At 45.1% G+C, this 17,227-nt stretch overlaps 1 pseudogene; it reads left to right on the top strand.

Moving 5' to 3' along the window:
- Positions 1–2,589: 2,589 nt before the first annotated feature.
- LOC134935744 (5S ribosomal RNA) lies at positions 2,590–2,709 on the top strand (annotated as a pseudogene).
- The last annotated feature ends 14,518 nt before the right edge of the window (positions 2,710–17,227 follow it).

Raw genomic sequence — 17,227 nt, 5'->3', positions numbered from 1 at the left:
TCTTAAGCTAGCCCTTTCATTTGTCACTTAATATTGGAAATGGAATCGTTCATATTTTCAACAAGAAAAATGAAAGAAGGGGACAGACACACATGTTGACGGCAGGCTCAAAAAGTGCAGATTAGATATGACAATTATATGGCACGGGAATATCAAAGCCATAAATATCCAATCACAGTGAATCCTTCATTATTTGTATTGTACTATACACCAGTCAATTGTATATAAATAACAAAATCATTCTTGGTCGTGCTGTCTAAATAGGACAGCAATAAGCATGAATTAATCACCAAGAAAGAACAGGGTATTAACTACAAAGAATCCTTTATAGTTAGTGGGTTAACATCTGTGTTTTTCTCATAACCAAAGATCCACCATTGGTATACAAAATCTCTGAAGTGAACAAAAATGAGAACAGATATTGCAAAATCAGGAGTGGTCTCTCGTCCAAGTACCACCCTTTTCGCCGCTATCTAGCATTAATGCTCGGATGCAATTAAGCACCATTCGTGGAATACAACTGCAATTAGATGCTTGTGGTATGGTCACCTTCAATCAAAGTTTTTGAAAAAAACATATGTTGGGAGGGCAAATAATTGGATAAGTATACCATCTATGTGTACCCATGCAGGATATGCAGTAGGTTACTTATCACAGCATATAGCATATTATCCTGCAAAGGAGTATATGGTCAGAATACAACAGATATAAGCTTATATGGCAGAACTATCATAAGTCATACTGTAATGAGCAACAGACACATATTAATCCAAGCCAAACAGACTTGGTAATGTGAGAATATTCTTACCACTAACCAATAATGTAGCAGAGCACTTATTTGCTAATCACCCTAAGTAAAAGATGTTAAATAAAGCGTGACAGGTGCTAGTGTAGTTGAACCAGATACTTGGTTAGTTTCATACAATACCAATCTGTAGATTTTGGTATCCCAGGTTTTCTGGTGCAGGCAGTGGGGATGTGAAGCGGGATAAGTGCAGCTAAACCCCGCAGCTTCTGCCTGAAATCGAGCTCCAGCAGATGGGGGGAATATTGCTGCGTCCCGCCGTGTTTCCCCGTTAGCGGGTTCCAGACACAAGGGTGAAAGTTGTGTGTCAGTGTCCGCCTCTCTTGTGCCCGTAATCGAGCTCCGGCGGGTGAGAGTAGCCGCTAACTTCCGCGGCTAGTGTGGTTGCCTAGTAACAGGCTGTGAAGATCCGGCTTCCAGGTCACGTGTGCGCACCACGTGACCAAAAGGGTCCTGACGTACGTTTCACTGGTAGGCTTGATCACAGGACGTCCTGTGATCAAGCCTAACAGCGAAACGTACGTCAGGACCCTTTTGGTCACGTGGTGCGCACACGTGACCTGGAAGCCGGATCTTCACAGCCTGTTACTAGGCAACCACACTAGCCGCGGAAGTTAGCGGCTACTCTCACCCGCCGGAGCTCGATTACGGGCACAAGAGAGGCGGACACTGACACACAACTTTCACCCTTGTGTCTGGAACCCGCTAACGGGGAAACACGGCGGGACGCAGCAATATTCCCCCCATCTGCTGGAGCTCGATTTCAGGCAGAAGCTGCGGGTTTAGCTGCACTTATCCCGCTTCACATCCCCACTGCCTGCACCAGAAAACCTGGGATACCAAAATCTACAGATTAGTATTGTATGAAACTAACCAAGTATCTGGTTCAACTACACTAGCACCTGTCACGCTTTATTTAACATATTTTACTTAGGGTGATTAGCAAATAAGTGCTCTGCTACATTATTGGTTAGTGGTAAGAATATTCTCACATTACCAAATCTGTTTGGCTTGGATTAATATGTGTCTGTTGCTCATTACAGTATGACTTATGATAGTTCTGCCATATAAGCTTATATCTGTTGTATTCTGACCATATACTCCTTTGCAGGATAATATGCTATATGCTGTGATAAGTAACCTACTGCATATCCTGCATGGGTACACATAGATGGTATACTTATCCAATTATTTGCCCTCCCAACATATGTTTTTTTCAAAAACTTTGATTGAAGGTGACCATACCACAAGCATCTAATTGCAGTTGTATTCCACGAATGGTGCTTAATTGCATCCGAGCATTAATGCTAGATAGCGGCGGAAAGGGTGGTACTTGGACGAGAGACCACTCCTGATTTTGCAATATCTGTTCTCATTTTTGTTCACTTCAGAGATTTTGTATACCAATGGTGGATCTTTGGTTATGAGAAAAACACAGATGTTAACCCACTAACTATAAAGGATTCTTTGTAGTTAATACCCTGTTCTTTCTTGGTGATTAATTCATGCTTATTGCTGTCCTATTTAGACAGCACGACCAAGAATGATTTTGTTATTTATATACAATTGACTGGTGTATAGTACAATACAAATAATGAAGGATTCACTGTGATTGGATATTTATGGCTTTGATATTCCCGTGCCATATAATTGTCATATCTAATCTGCACTTTTTGAGCCTGCCGTCAACATGTGTGTCTGTCCCCTTCTTTCATTTTTCTTGTTGAAAATATGAACGATTCCATTTCCAATATTAAGTGACAAATGAAAGGGCTAGCTTAAGAAATTGCGGACATACCCCACTGGAGATGCCCAATCTCTTCCGATCTTGGAAGCTAAGCAGTGGAGGGCCGGACCAGTACTCGGATGGGAGACCACCTTGGAACATCCTGGTACTGCAAATAAATTTTGCTGCCCAATCCTAAGTCACAGATGGGTACTCGGATTCATATGACCCATGATTTAATTCCCTGCAACTACTTTTTCCATTTGGGATTTTTGCAGTATGAATGATGGTCATATATTCATCTGACAGACATCTTTGAGACTAGTAGGTGTTCTTCCTTTTTTTTCCCCCTTTTCCCCTCTTTTTTGTGAATTCTAAAGTTTTTCCGGCTTACATTATACTATAGCAATTTTTGCTAATTACTTATTAAATTGACATAGATATTTTTGCACAATAGTCTTGAATCACACAGAATTTTTTTTTCGAACTCTGTTAATTCTATATATTTTAACAAGAATTTATTAAACTCATGATTTTACCAGCCTAAGACATGTATACAACTTAGTTCCTCTGAGTTAAGAGTGCTCCCAAACAAGAGTCTACTTCTTTTTCCATTTTTCTTATTTGGTATTCTTATCTACTTTTTTGTATGTCCTTTTTGTCTCTTCATTTGTTTTTTTGTATATTTCTCTCTTCCTTCTATGCTCAAAGTGCCTATGCGGTAAATCAGAGTCCACAAATGTTTATTCTATTTTATTCATGTACGGATGATATGACACAAGCTGTTCTTGTCTGTTTTACATTGTCATTTCAATGTATGTTTGTTTCAACTGAAAAAATCAATAAAAAATTAAATTTAAAAAAAATGTAGATTATTATAAATATGCCCCTAAATCCTTTTAAAGGCTCACAAATTTGTCTGTCAGGTTCTTGCACAATACACAGGTTTCTGTCATGTTATTACAGATTATGTTAAAAAATATATATACCAAGTTTGTGCACCTGTCCATTTACTGAACATAAAGCAGCTGGGACAAAACCAACAGTGAATCTATTTAGAGAAATGTTCAGTATCATTTGCTGGGAAATGTGTGTGTAATGTTGCACATTCCTGCTAAAACAGTATAACAGAAATAAAGGTCCTTATTGGTATGAGTTTTTATTGAAAATTTATATTCTTATGTAAACTTGTCTAATGCCACACATAAAAGCAGTTCTATGTAAATGTGCCACTGATTGCAAATAACTGAATACTTAGTATTTGGGCCATTCACTTATTGTCGCATCTTACTCTTTGCTGTAGCCTAGAGCACAGTCAGATATATTTTAAATGGGTCCCTAGGCAAGATAGCATGCTGGGGCCTACTTGTCTAAAACACAGACTCAGTTCAACCTGACCATTCTGTTTCCATATGTTTATAGACCAGACCAACAGTGACTAGATCAGCCAGCCAGCGCACCTGTTATGTTATTACCAACCAGAACAACAGAGAATTAACTGTACACCAATCAGTAGAGCAGAGGTTCCATTTTATAAGTAGCAGTCCAGTGGAGGTTTTCCAAGTTAATATATCAGCCTGTTTAGCAGTAATATACATTTTATGTTATATCAGGCAAAAAAAGCAAAGGTGTCTGCCATGTTCAGTCACGTTATCTGATCCCAAAATACATTTTGGTACAAAGAGATTTAAACAAAAGGTGGGGGCCTAGGAGCAGCTTGCTGGAAAGATAAAATGTCTGGTGAATCTATGGGATGTGTTCACTTCGTAGAAGAAACAGAGATGCTGAAGTGTTCCAATCTCTTGTGATCTCCTGCACAACAGAGATATAGGCCTTTCTGTAAGTGACCCTAAATTCTGGTTTTAGTCCTTTTACTTTCTCCCAATGAAATATTCATTATACTGTGTATGTCAGTTTATTTAATATATGTTTCTAACTAAGCCTTGGAAATATTTTGTAAAATTTCTCTTTATGGGGGTCATTCCGAGTTGATCGCTCACTGACGTTTTTCGCAGAGCAGCGAACAGGTTACTACTGCGCATGCGTATGCACTGCAATGTGCACGCGCGTCGTACGGGTACAAAGCGGATCGTTGCTGAGCGATGGATTTAATGAAGAATCCATTTGCACAGCCGAACGCAAGAAGATTGACAGGAAGAGGGCGTTTGTGGGTGTCAACTGACCGTTTTCAGGGAGTGTTTGGAAAAACGCAGGCATGTCCAGGCGTTTGCAGGGCGGGTGTCTGACGTCAATTCCGGGACAAAAAAGATCGCTAGGGCTGAGTAAGTCCAGAGATACTCAAACTGCAAAAAACCTTTTTCGTCCCGCTCGGCTGCACACGCATTCGCACACTTGCAAAGCGAAAACACACTCCCTCATGGGTGGCGACTATGCGTTTGCACGGCTGCTAAATGTAGCTAGCGAGCGATCAACTCGGAATGACCCCCTATGTTCTTGAGTGCCAAAATCCATGTTACATAAAAATTATATTATCCTTTGAATATTAGTAATTGGGTATAGATAGTAGCGAAGGACTACCTGGTGACATATCACTAAAATTTCCTTGCTGGTGGCAGTGACAATCGTGTTATTAACCATGAGTGCTGAAGTAACTAATAAGCATAAACAGTGATTTCCGATTGATGTGCAGTATCTGGAAGTTGGCCAGGTTTTTGACAGTGCTATATGCCGGGGAGGAACATTACAGACATGAATGTTAGTCAGATGCTGTAAGTGGCAGTATTTGCAGTAAGTCGCAGTAGCCAGTCTTACTTCATTATGCTAATGCGAGTATCTGTAAGGCTACTGCAAGGATCCTTACTGCTTCGTACCGACATCCAAATCAGCAACTGTCATCATTAATATAGCCATTTGCACCTGCCCTATGCTGGAGGCAAAAAATCTGTCAGAATCAGGAGGCGAGACTTTGATGTACACTTAACAAAGTACAGCTACATGTCCATGACGCTCCCACAACACTCCAATGACTCTCCCATGAGACAGATTGTTTGCATGCGATCACAGCAACTCCACCCAGAAATGTCCATTTCATGCAAAGAGAGATCCGGACCTAATGTCTAACCCACAATCGACCAGAAAAGCATAAATGCATATATTCACTTCTGGTCATGTATAGGTTGCTAAAACTTACTTATTTACAGACATATATCAAGCTTTGTCCAACTCAGGACCTACATCACCTGGATCCATAGCAGAACTAGGGTAGTGACCCAGCAATGCTACTGTAGTGTCCAGAGCCCTCAGCACCACTCTGAAACAGCTAAAATGGGGCCTCTTTTGATCATATGCCAAAGGGGACTCCACTGATCTTTTCAGAGCACAGGGAGTCTTGGGGAGTACTGTGTGGGCCTTGATGGGGCAGTGTGGGGTCCCTGAAGGGGGGAGAGCCACTGGAAAGGTATGGTACCCTCTGGCTCTACAGTCGCTGAAGCCCCTGAACCTATGGTAGTCTACTAACTGTGTGCTTATGTATGAGCCATGCAGATATAACAGCACTATGGGCACATGTGCTGATTTAGGTAGTATAAAATACATTTGTGAATTTACATGCCCTGGACTGGATGCTGGCTCATAAAATAGTAACATGAGCAGCTCTATTGGACTGTCTGTCTAGTAATATCTCCTATATAATAGCCCAGATCTGTGACTTTGTGCCTCATTTGCTAATGCTGGGCGGAGTCACAACACTGGACGGAGTTAGTCAAATGAGTCACAGATCTGGGCAAATCTATAGGAGACTAGGAGCAGAAGCAGATGGTATGGGCATGGCACAGGCAGGGGTGCATACCTCCCAGCTTTCTTCAGGCAGACAGGGGTGCATACCTCACAGCTTTCTGCAGGCAGAAGGAGGGACACACGCGCAGCAAAAATGGGGCGTGGGCAACTAAAAGTGGGCGTGGCTTCCCGTTTTCGTCAGTGAGGGGGCATGCCCAGCGCTCTGTGAGCTGCTGGCATGCCCCCAGGGGCAGATTATGAGTCCGGCGGGCCCAGGGCACTTGAGACAGGGGGGTCCTATCTCATTGCTGTGCCTGTTGTGGGTTTGGGGGCGTGGCCTAATCGCGGTCCATGTGGCCACGCCCCCTTATGCAAATTCCAGGATTTTTTTTAATGGAAGTTTGGCCCCTCAGCTAGGGGTAAATTTAGAGTGGGTGGTCGCTCCCCCCTACACACCCACACAGGCAGAAGAAAGCAGGGAGGCTGCTGCCTCCCTGCAACACCACAGACCTGCCAACACGCAGCAGCGTGTGCTGACTGTAGCACAATGCTGCTGCTGTTGATGACAGAACGGGTGAGTTTCAGAACTGGGACACCGCGGTACATACCCCCTGGGCCCCCCCCCATAATCCGGCTCTGCTGCTGGACCCCCCACCCCTTAATCCGTACCCCCTGATGCCCCCTCTCCCTCTGTCTCCACTAAGTAGAGCACAGCTTCTATTCACCGCTGCTCTGCTAAGCAGAACAGCGAGTACAGGAGCTTCCCAACCTCCCCCCCCCCCCACACCACCACGGGACACTGGGGCCCGCGGGTGGGACAGCGGGACAAGCCCCAAAAAAATGGTACTGTCCCGCGAAAATCGGGATAGTTGGGAGGTATGGGGGTGTGTGAGGGGGTATGCCGTACAGACTGACGGGCACCGGCTCACTGTGTGCTTGACCTCCCACATCAGCATACTCAGCAGGGGCTCTCTGGCGCGGAGGAGCATCACTTTCTGGCACACTCTACGCTTCTTAGCTGCAGTTTTGTGGGGCACCTGCCGCTGTGCAGGTTCCGTACTGCCTCTGTTATCTCCAGCCCCGGCAACCCCACCGCTAGCTGCAGCGCTGCCGCCCAGCTCCTTCACACACTTTAGCTGGCGGGCAGCGCTGCAGAAGTCCGCGCTGCTTGCAGGCTCCGACCCCCTCCTCCCTCTGCAGCGTCTCCTGGGGGTTAACCAGTCACTCCCAGTCTCCCCTTATCACAGTGCCCGGCAGCCGCGCGAAGTCCGCGGTGTGTGACTGAGGAGTGGGGGTGGGGGGGGGGGAGATGCGGACGGGCAGAGGAAGCAGGACTCCAGCCTGAGAGAGTCAGCCATGCCAAGTCTCCACCAGCAGCAGATCCCAACAGGTTGGAGTGGAACGGCAGCAGCCAGCAGCAGTGACTCCGGTAAGACACATCTGTCTGTCACCACTGTTTTGTCCCTAATACCAATCTCTCCCGTGCCCTGTGTTCTGTCATGTCCCTGTCACCCCTGGCCTTGCCCTGTCACCCCTGGCCTTGCCCTGTCACCCTTATCCTGGCCATTTCACCCTTATCCTGGCCCTTTCACCCTTATCCTGGCCCTGTCACTCTTATCCTGACCCTGTTACCCTTATCCTGGCTCTGTCACCCCTGTGCTTGCCCTGTCAACCCTATCCTGACCCCGTCACTCATGTCCTGGTCCTGCCGCCCCTACCCTGGCCCTGTCACCCTTATCCTGTCCCTGTCAGTTCTGTCCTGGCCCCGTCGCCCCTGTCCTGGCCCCGTCACCCCTGTCCTGGCCCCGTCACCCCTGTCTTGGCCCCGTCACCCCTGTTCTGACCCTGTCACCCCTGTCCTGGCCCCGTCACCCCTGTTCTGACCCTGTCACCCCTGTCCTGGCCCTGTTACTGCATACCCTCCAACTACCTTTTTGGTAGGTACATTACCTGCAGCGCCTCCAGACCCCTCCCCAATGCACCACACCTCCGCACCTTCCTCTCCACCACATGCGGCACTCCACCCCCACACGCTGTGCCTCCACACCTCCTACACCACCCACGGCTCCCACTCCCCCCCCTCCACCACCCACAGCACCTCCATACCCCCTCCACCATCCACCCCCCATATATGTCTCCCCCCACACCTGCCCCCACTCCACCCGCAGCCACCCTCCTCCATCCGCGGTCCCCCCTCCCCCACCCACGGCACCCCCGCACCTGCCCCTCCACCACCTGCAGCACCTCCAGACCCCCTACCCCAATCCGCCGCACCACCCGCACCTCCCCCACCCACTGCGCCTCCGGACCCCCTACCCCACCCCCGGCGCCCCGCCCTTCCCATCCCACAGCACCTCCGGAACCCTTCACCCATCCGCAACAGCAACATCCCCGCACATGCCCCTCCCCCACCCGTTGCCCCCCTGCCCCTCCCCCACCTGTAGTGCCTCCGGACCCCTCCCCCATCTGCAGCCCCCACTCCTCTGCCCCTCTCCCACCCGCAGTACCTCCCGACCCTTCCCCATCCGGGGCTCCCCCTGCATCCGCCCCCCTCCACCCGCAGCATCTACAGTCACCCTCCCCGTCCGCAGTCCCCCCCCGCACCCGCTACATTCTGTACATCATGCCCTGCAGGTGCTGTTCACGCCGTCGCAAGGGGCTGCGCCTCCTTCACCACCGCACGCCCTTTCATTGTGCAATATTTAACCACTAACAAAGGAATGCAGGTAATACTCCATATAATACAAATATTGAACCCTAGAAAGGCATGCAAGGGTTAAGGGGGCGTAGCCCCTTGCGACGGTGTGAAGAGCGCCCGTAGGGCGCGATGAAACACCTAGTTATTATTATTGAACTAACAAACTAGTGAAACAAGAGTTTCCTCCCACAGTCCAAAATGATGCTGGTACAATAGTTTAATAAGCTCCTGACAGAAGAAAAACCAAAAGCCTTACAACGTATTTGTGTGTACATGTGGTACACAATATAGATTGTAAGCTCCACTGCGACAGTGACTGATGTGAATGTACAAATATTCTCTGTAACATGCTGAGGAAATAATTGTCATAATACGTAAATAAATAAATGAAATGAGAGATTAATGCACTGTTGTTGGATGAGCAGAACATACCCAGTGAAACATAATGGTGGTCATTCCGAGTTGTTCGCTCGCAAGCTGCTTTTAGCAGCTTTGCAAACGCTAAGCCGCCGCCTACTGGGAGTGAATCTTAGCTTATCAAATTTGCAAACGAAAGATTGCAATATTGCGAAAAGACTTCTCTGTGCAGTTTCTGAGTAGCTCGAGACTTACTCTTCCAGTGCGATCAGTTCAGTGCTTGTCGTTCCTGGTTTGACGTCACAAACACACCCAGCGTTCGCCCAGACACTCCTCCATTTCTCCAGCCACTCCCGCGTTTTTCCCAGAAACGGTAGCGTTTTTTCAAACACTCCCATAAAACGTCCAGTTTCCGCCCAGAAACACCCACTTCCTGTCAATCACACTCCTATCTCCAGAACGAAGAAAAAAACCTCGTAATGCCATGAGTAAAATACCAATCTCCATAGCAAATTTACTTGGCGCAGTCGCAGCGCGAACATTGCGCATGCGCAATTAGCGGAAAATCGCTGCGATGCGAAGAAAATTACAGAGCGAACAACTTGGAATGAGGGCCAATGTTTGAAAGTTTCAGTAACTTGAGTAATGATCACATGAGAGGAGAGTGATACTACAAGACAGGGGAATTGTATGAAACCTTTAAGAGGGATAAAATAGAGATTACCTTTAGCAGCTAATCAGCTTGTAATAGTGCTACATAAATGACAATAAAACATAATTGACTCTTCACATTATTTTAGGATCACAGGACTGAAAGAACAATTGGAGGAGAATTTGCTAAATTATCCTACAAGCCCCTAAATTCAATTTTTTTTTTTGTAATCAGATCACATTTCCAATACTTGTAGTGGGAAAAGTGATCTGCACAAATTTAAATTGAAATATATACCAAGAGAGTCCTGTGATAATAACACCATCTGAAGATGGCATTATACAGGCTCCCATCTGGTTCCCCTACTCCAGCTCTGCTGTGACAGGCAGAGCAGAACAAGGAGCCGGTGCCTGTGATCAGTCTAAATAGACCTCAGGCTGATCATTGAAAAAAAACAACAACCCTAAAATAAAAAATAATAATACTTACCCGCATGCTGCTGCATGCTGCAGTCACGGATCATGTAAGTGTTGGGGGGAGGAGGGGGCTTAGTCGGGGAGAGACAGAATCACGCACAGGTGGGGAATTGCTGAGGGGGAGGTCACAGGGGTGCAGGTGGTGTAGCATGCATGGTCACAGTCTCTGTATGTTTAGTGAAAAAATACCATGATAAGTATGCAAGAGAGATTGCGAGAAGGCTCTGTCCCTGCATGTGAATTTGGGGGAATTTATCACATCTGCATCTGTGATGCAGATTGTGATAAATAAGACCCCTGTTGACATATCTTCCGTTAGCTCAAGAATCTTTAACTTGGATGTGATTCACAAAATCATTGATTTACTGTTTGTATGTAGTAGTAGTAGTGTTCAACTTTTCCATAAAGTACTATCTAATGTATTTTAGTTTTAGTGTCCTTTTAATCATTGTAACAGAAATAAATTGCTACTTTGTCATCAATTACTGTAACTATTGCTAAGGACTAATGTAGAGATTTCTATAATAATGGTGTTTTGAAATGCTAATTTTACTTGTTGTACGTAAGACAATCATTTTGTTTAGCTTGTACTGATTGACAACTCTGCCTGGCTTGCACATACATAAAAATGTTTATGTGGCAATTTACAGGCTTATCTCAGAATTTCAAAGGACATAATGTTGTTTTGATCAATTTCCCTCAAGTCCCTTATTGAGTTAATGTATTTTCCTCAACGTGCAGACTTAGAATGTGTAGCACTGAGGAAATGCAATGAACAGAACACATCTGGCATTTTAAAATAATTTTATTGTGTCAGAAAGGGGTTATTATTTTTAGTTTCTCTAGGTAATTAGTTATGCATTGTATGCATTTTAAGCCAAGAGGTTGATCCTACTCATACAACCAAGGCTCTCTCCGAGCTCCGTCTGGAAGTTTTGTTTAATAAACACTCAGCATAGAATTGTTGAGGTCAGCAGAAGGTTAAACAAAAACTTGAATACAAAATGGCTGCTTGTAACTCTACAAATGTAAAAAAAACTGCTTTGCAAGGGCTCTCCTAACCAACTTGACAGTAGATGATGTATTGGATATCTATTATTAGTAAAGAAAAGGCCTTTAGTAGCTGTAAATTGCAGGGTATTCGTGAGGACACTTTTTAGCTATAGTTTTATTGTAAATAATATACAGTCAAAATGTTTAGTGTTTCAAGCAGTTTGTGTACTAAAGGTGAAGGGGCTAACCATCCTCATATCCGATGGTTGAAGGGGACATGGTCAGCCATTAAAAGGAAGTGGAATCTTGGCATATGTGCAGGCATGTTGTCACAATTTATGCATATGAATGGTCAAAACCAGAAAAATGGCCCACACAATCTGACACGTCCTCTCCTGCAGCACTGTCACACAGTGGTTTCCACTTCACACACCTCCAGGTTGGGTAACAGTTAAAGAGGTGGGGTTGGAATATTACTATCCCAATCTTTCACATACACAGTTCTACCACATGGTCCATCACTCACATTCACATAATTTGATGTACATTCTGTCTTATGTACACTCCTTTCTGCATGTTGCAGCTATCTATCATCCACCTGGACAACCCAAGCAAATTCTGGAAGATTTTTCTGCCTGGCTTCTCGCTTCCTATCCTCTGACAGCTCTGCCATCATCATGGGGGGGTTTCAATATAACTATTGATAGTCCAAAATCTTCTGTTCATGCCTCCAAACTACTCTCTCTAACCTCCTTTCTTGGCCTCTCCCAATGGACTGACTTCTCTACTCATCAAGAGGGCCACTGAATTGATCTTGTATTTACCAGACTATGCTCAGTGTCTGAATTCATGAACACTCCTTTCACTCCATCAGATCACAACCTTATCACCTGCATGCTCTATTTCATTACTTCAAACTCAATATAAATTTCAAGAACTTTCTATCTCTCTGCAACAGCTGCTCTTAGCAATTTCTGCATTCAATTCTCCTGTTATGGCTGTATCACACCTGAACTAAACTCCTTAATTAGTCCTTAATGATGTGGTTCTAGCCACCCATCACACTCCACTTGGCCTAGATGTCAACAATGGTATTCTAAATTAACAATACACCTGCACAAACTCTCACGCAAAGTTGAACATCAATGGCCTAAATCTTGTACTCCAAGTGATTTCCTATCTACCACTCCTATCGTAATGCCTTGGACACTGCCAAACAACATATTTCTAAACTCTCATCTCTAACACAAGCGACTTTTTAATACATTTAAATCACTTCTCACCCAACCCACCAATCATTATCAATGGGCATGATCTTGCTTCCTACTTCAAGGATAAGATTAATAAGATCCAATATGAAATGGTATGCTCTTCCTCAGCCAGTGACCTGCTCAATTCCCTACCTGAACCATCTAGTGTTATGTTCTACGTACTTGAAACCCAGGAGAGTGGGTGGCAACAGAAGAGTTCCAAGTACAGTTGCGTGGAGCTGCGGCAGAACTGAGATACGCAGCTTCCCCTAACAAAGCCCCCTGACTCCGTTGCCCTTCCCAGTGGTCGATTAACGCCTGCAAGACTATGGTTTCTTGTGCCCACGGCAGCCACGTTTGAATGGGTGAATTAGGTCCGCCCAGACTCCAATGCCCCCCAGTCTTAATTGGAGACAAAGCATTAACCGAGACCAAGAAAAACAAGGGGAAAACTAAGACTGACACTACTAAACAGAAAAGGATACAAAAAATGACAAAGTAGCTTATGTGTTGCGCGGGCACCTGGAACAATAGCAAATCAAGTAGTGCAGCCTAACTGCCTAATACGTACCCGTCGTAATAAGGCGAGGATAGCAATGCGGAAACCTCCGCAAAAATTACACAACCAAAAAATAGATAAATAAAATACAGGTTCAGCCATAAAGTGTGGCAGAGCCACTACTCACGACACCACAAAAGGTGTACACAGGAAACGACCAGAACCCAGAGGCTTTGCATACCAGACCACTCTACTGGAAGGCAACCCGGAGGACAGCAGGAAATGATCCCTCAGACAGGACTCAGGAACTGGACACAGGACGCTGCAGTACACAAGCTGAAAGCAGGAACACACCAGAGGCAGGAAGACAAGCTCCACAGGAAGCTATCACCGGCGAGGCTGCACCATCCTTGCTCCCATGAAAAAGGTCCTGCTGACCAATCATGGAACAGCCAGTCAGGCCACCACCCCCCTGGACCCTAATTGCCCCAGCTGCTGTGTGGCACGCTGAGCGCGCATCCCGGCTGCTTAGTAACAGCTGGGACCGAAGTGCAGGGCGGCCGCCTGGCATCTCCGGTTGGCAGGTAACCGGCCGGGCACAGGGAGTCAGCGGCAGAAGTGACACGCCGGCCTCGTTGCCGCTGACATTTAGCACCTTCTCTTTATTTGATACCATAAATAAAGATGAAGTATCAACACTCTTCTCGTTTTCCTACTCTACTACCTCTCCTCTTGATCCTATAATCTCACAAATAACTAACGTTCTTTCTCCTGTACTCATCCCAATATAACAAAAATCTGTAATCCCTCTCTGTCTACTCATATCTTTCCTTCACTGTTCAAGCTTGAAGTGATTACTCCCATTCTGAAAAAACTAAATTCTGATCCAAACTCTCTCAAACTATCATTCCATCTCTTAGCTCCCATGGCCCTCCAAGCTGCTTGCCTACACTCGCCTCACACACTTTCTGAACTCACACAACTTATTGGACCCACTTCAGTCGGGTTTTCGTTCCCAACACTCCACAGAAACAGCACTGACTAAAGTAGTGAATGATCTGGACACTGCGAAGACTAAAGACCATTATTTTCTTCTTATTCTTCTAGATCTCTCTGCAGCTTTGGACATTGTGGACCACTATCTTCTCATACAAACACTACAATCCCTAGGTCTTCAGGACGCAGCCCTTCTTGGTTCTCATCCTACCTATCTAATAGCTTTTTTAGTGTCTGCTTCTCTGAATCCACCTCTTCTTTGCTATCCAAATAGTTGGAGTACCGCAAGGCTCAGTCTTAGGCCCTCTGCTTTTCTCAGTCTATACCACATCTCTTGGCAAACTGATCAGCTCTTTTGGATTTCAGTGTCATCTGTGCATTGATGATAATCAAATCTACCTGTCCTCCCCAGGTTTGTCACCTTCTATATTGGTCTGTGTCCCTGAATGCCTTTCTGCTGTTTCATCTTGGATGTCATCTTGCCACCTCATAAGTAATATTTCCAAAACAGAATTAATTATATCTCCACCGACCAACAGTAGTTACTGTCCTCATTGTTACGAACTGAGTACCTGGAACTCTGGGGAGTGAGTGGCAACTGGGGTTTCCAGTACCCACGAGTGAAGCTGTGGCCAGCTATGAATGACCGCAGCAATGCCTACTCTAACCCCCGACTCCGTTACTCCCCCGAGTGGTCGGTTGGTGCCTGCAGAGCTAGTCTTCTCCTATAGCAGCCGCGTTTGAATGGGCGAATTAGGTCCGCCCAGACTCTGATGCTCCCAGGTCTTACGAGGTAACAAGGCACCAACTGAGACTGGGAGTGAATAAGGGGGAAGCTAACTAAGACTAGCGTGAATACCAATGGGAGAGAATACAAACAGGACAATGAACAGATTATATGTGATGCAGCCGCAGAAATCCCAACATAGGAACCAAGGCACAGAGTGTTGAAAGCTAAGAGACTGGATATAAGAGTGACTGTGAATGCAATCATGCATGAAGATGTTATAATACAGAAAAACAGGCAAGCAGTGTCTGTGTTGAAACTCCACAAAAACCTCTGGTCAGGTAATCAATCTGGCAAGGTCTCCAGGTCATGGGTTCAACACAGGCAGAAAGGATCTAATACAAGCTGACAGGTTCTCACTGAATGCTATAATACAGAAATGTAAGTAAGACAGTGTCTGTGTGGAAACTCCACACACTGCTTAGGAAAAAACCTGAATACACGGCTGGCTCGATCTGGTCAGGTTATCAATCGAGCAAGGTCTCCAGGTCATGGGTACAACACAGATAGACAGGATCTCTCTTGAGCTGACAGGTTCAAACTGAAGCAGGAATTCATGTGACTGGTAATGAATTCAGGATTCTGTCAGGACAGGGTACACAGGATTCCAACTAGACATCACAAGTAGTACAATTGCACAGGTTCAAGATTCCACCATAGGACAGGGCCTGAACACAGGTACAAACAGGAACATGTATCTATCACCAGCGTCAGGTGAAGGGCAGGCTGGATAATAAAGGAAGCATGCCCCAATCAGGATGGCTGGAAGCCAGACAAAAGGTAATGGCCTAATTAACTGACAGGTGAGTACAGGAGACAGGCTGCAGTTACACAGACACCATATAGTGGCCTAATTATCTGACAGGTGAGGCTGCACAGACCACACATACAGGGGACAGGATGCAGTTACACATACTCACCAAAGGCGGTCTGCAACAGTAATTTAAACAAGTACATGAGAAACCTGGCATGCAAACAGAAATACAACATAAAAACAGAATGCAAACAGGAATGAGCCACAGCCGTGGCTCATGACACTCATATCTCTATCACTGTTGAAAACGCGACAATAAGTCCTACCCCACAAGTTCACTGCCTAGGTGTCATCCTTGACTTTGACCTGTCCTCTGTTCCCCACATTCGATCTGTCTCAAAATCATGTTACATACAGTACATCTAAAAAAACATCCAAAATACTACCATATGTTACACAAGGCACTGCAAAAACTATTATACATGCTTTCACCTCCAGCATTAATTATTGCAATAGTCTTCTTACTGGTCTTACCAAAAAGAGACTCGTAACCACTGCAATCCATTCTGAATGCAACTGCAAGGCTAATCTTTCTCGCTAGATGTTTGCTATATGTTCATCGTCTGTGGATCCACTCTGTCAGTCCCTCCATTGGTTACCTGTATTCTACCATATTCAATATGAAATACTATTACTCACATACAAGGCCATTAACCAAAAGGACAACAACGTACATCTCTTTGCTTGTCTCAAAATATCTCACCTACCCAACCTCTTCACTTTCCACAAGATCTACGTCTCTCAACCACACTCAACTGTTAATAAATAAATATGACCATAAAACCAGTGTCAAACATATATCTATACTATGCTATTACACAATCAAGAGCTACAGTAGCTGGATTGCACATTTTCAAAAGAACCAAACAGTGCCGGTATAATACACATATACGATATTAAAACTGTTTCAGTATGGTGGCAAAAAATTCAGCACACTTCCTACGGGACCTCACAAGGTAGAGTTTTTTATTTGTAAAATGGTGAAGAATATTTATAGTGCCCTCTTAGTGACCAATATTCAGCTATGAAGACAGGATTCCTACATGTGCCTAAGTAGGTGCATTAGCAGCTCTTTATTAGTTTTACCGAACATCCTATATGAGGTTTAAGCCAGAAAGGAACTTGACAATGCTCACGTTATCTATTCTTTATAAGCCATACGTGTAAATGGAAAGTGGTAACACACATATCAGGAGTGTTCAATCACCCACAGAGCTGGCTCCTATGCTCAAACTACAATCATATTTCTATCAAAGGAAGTTCCATGCTATAGAGTACATTCAGCTTAAATTACTGTTTATTTTAGGCTCAAAAATAGTGGTGTTAACTTCTTGTGTGGCACCAGCACTAACATCTACTTAGCTCTATCATCTTCCAACAGTTATGAGAGCCAGAAGCAATACCAGCATAGGGCCGTCATACTAAAAGGCTTGCCAATA

This window comes from Pseudophryne corroboree, chromosome 1, assembly GCF_028390025.1.
Source record: "Pseudophryne corroboree isolate aPseCor3 chromosome 1, aPseCor3.hap2, whole genome shotgun sequence".
Lineage (NCBI taxonomy): Eukaryota > Metazoa > Chordata > Amphibia > Anura > Myobatrachidae > Pseudophryne > Pseudophryne corroboree.
Note: the sequence above shows the minus strand (reverse complement) of the source record. Positions and strands in the feature narration are given on the sequence as shown.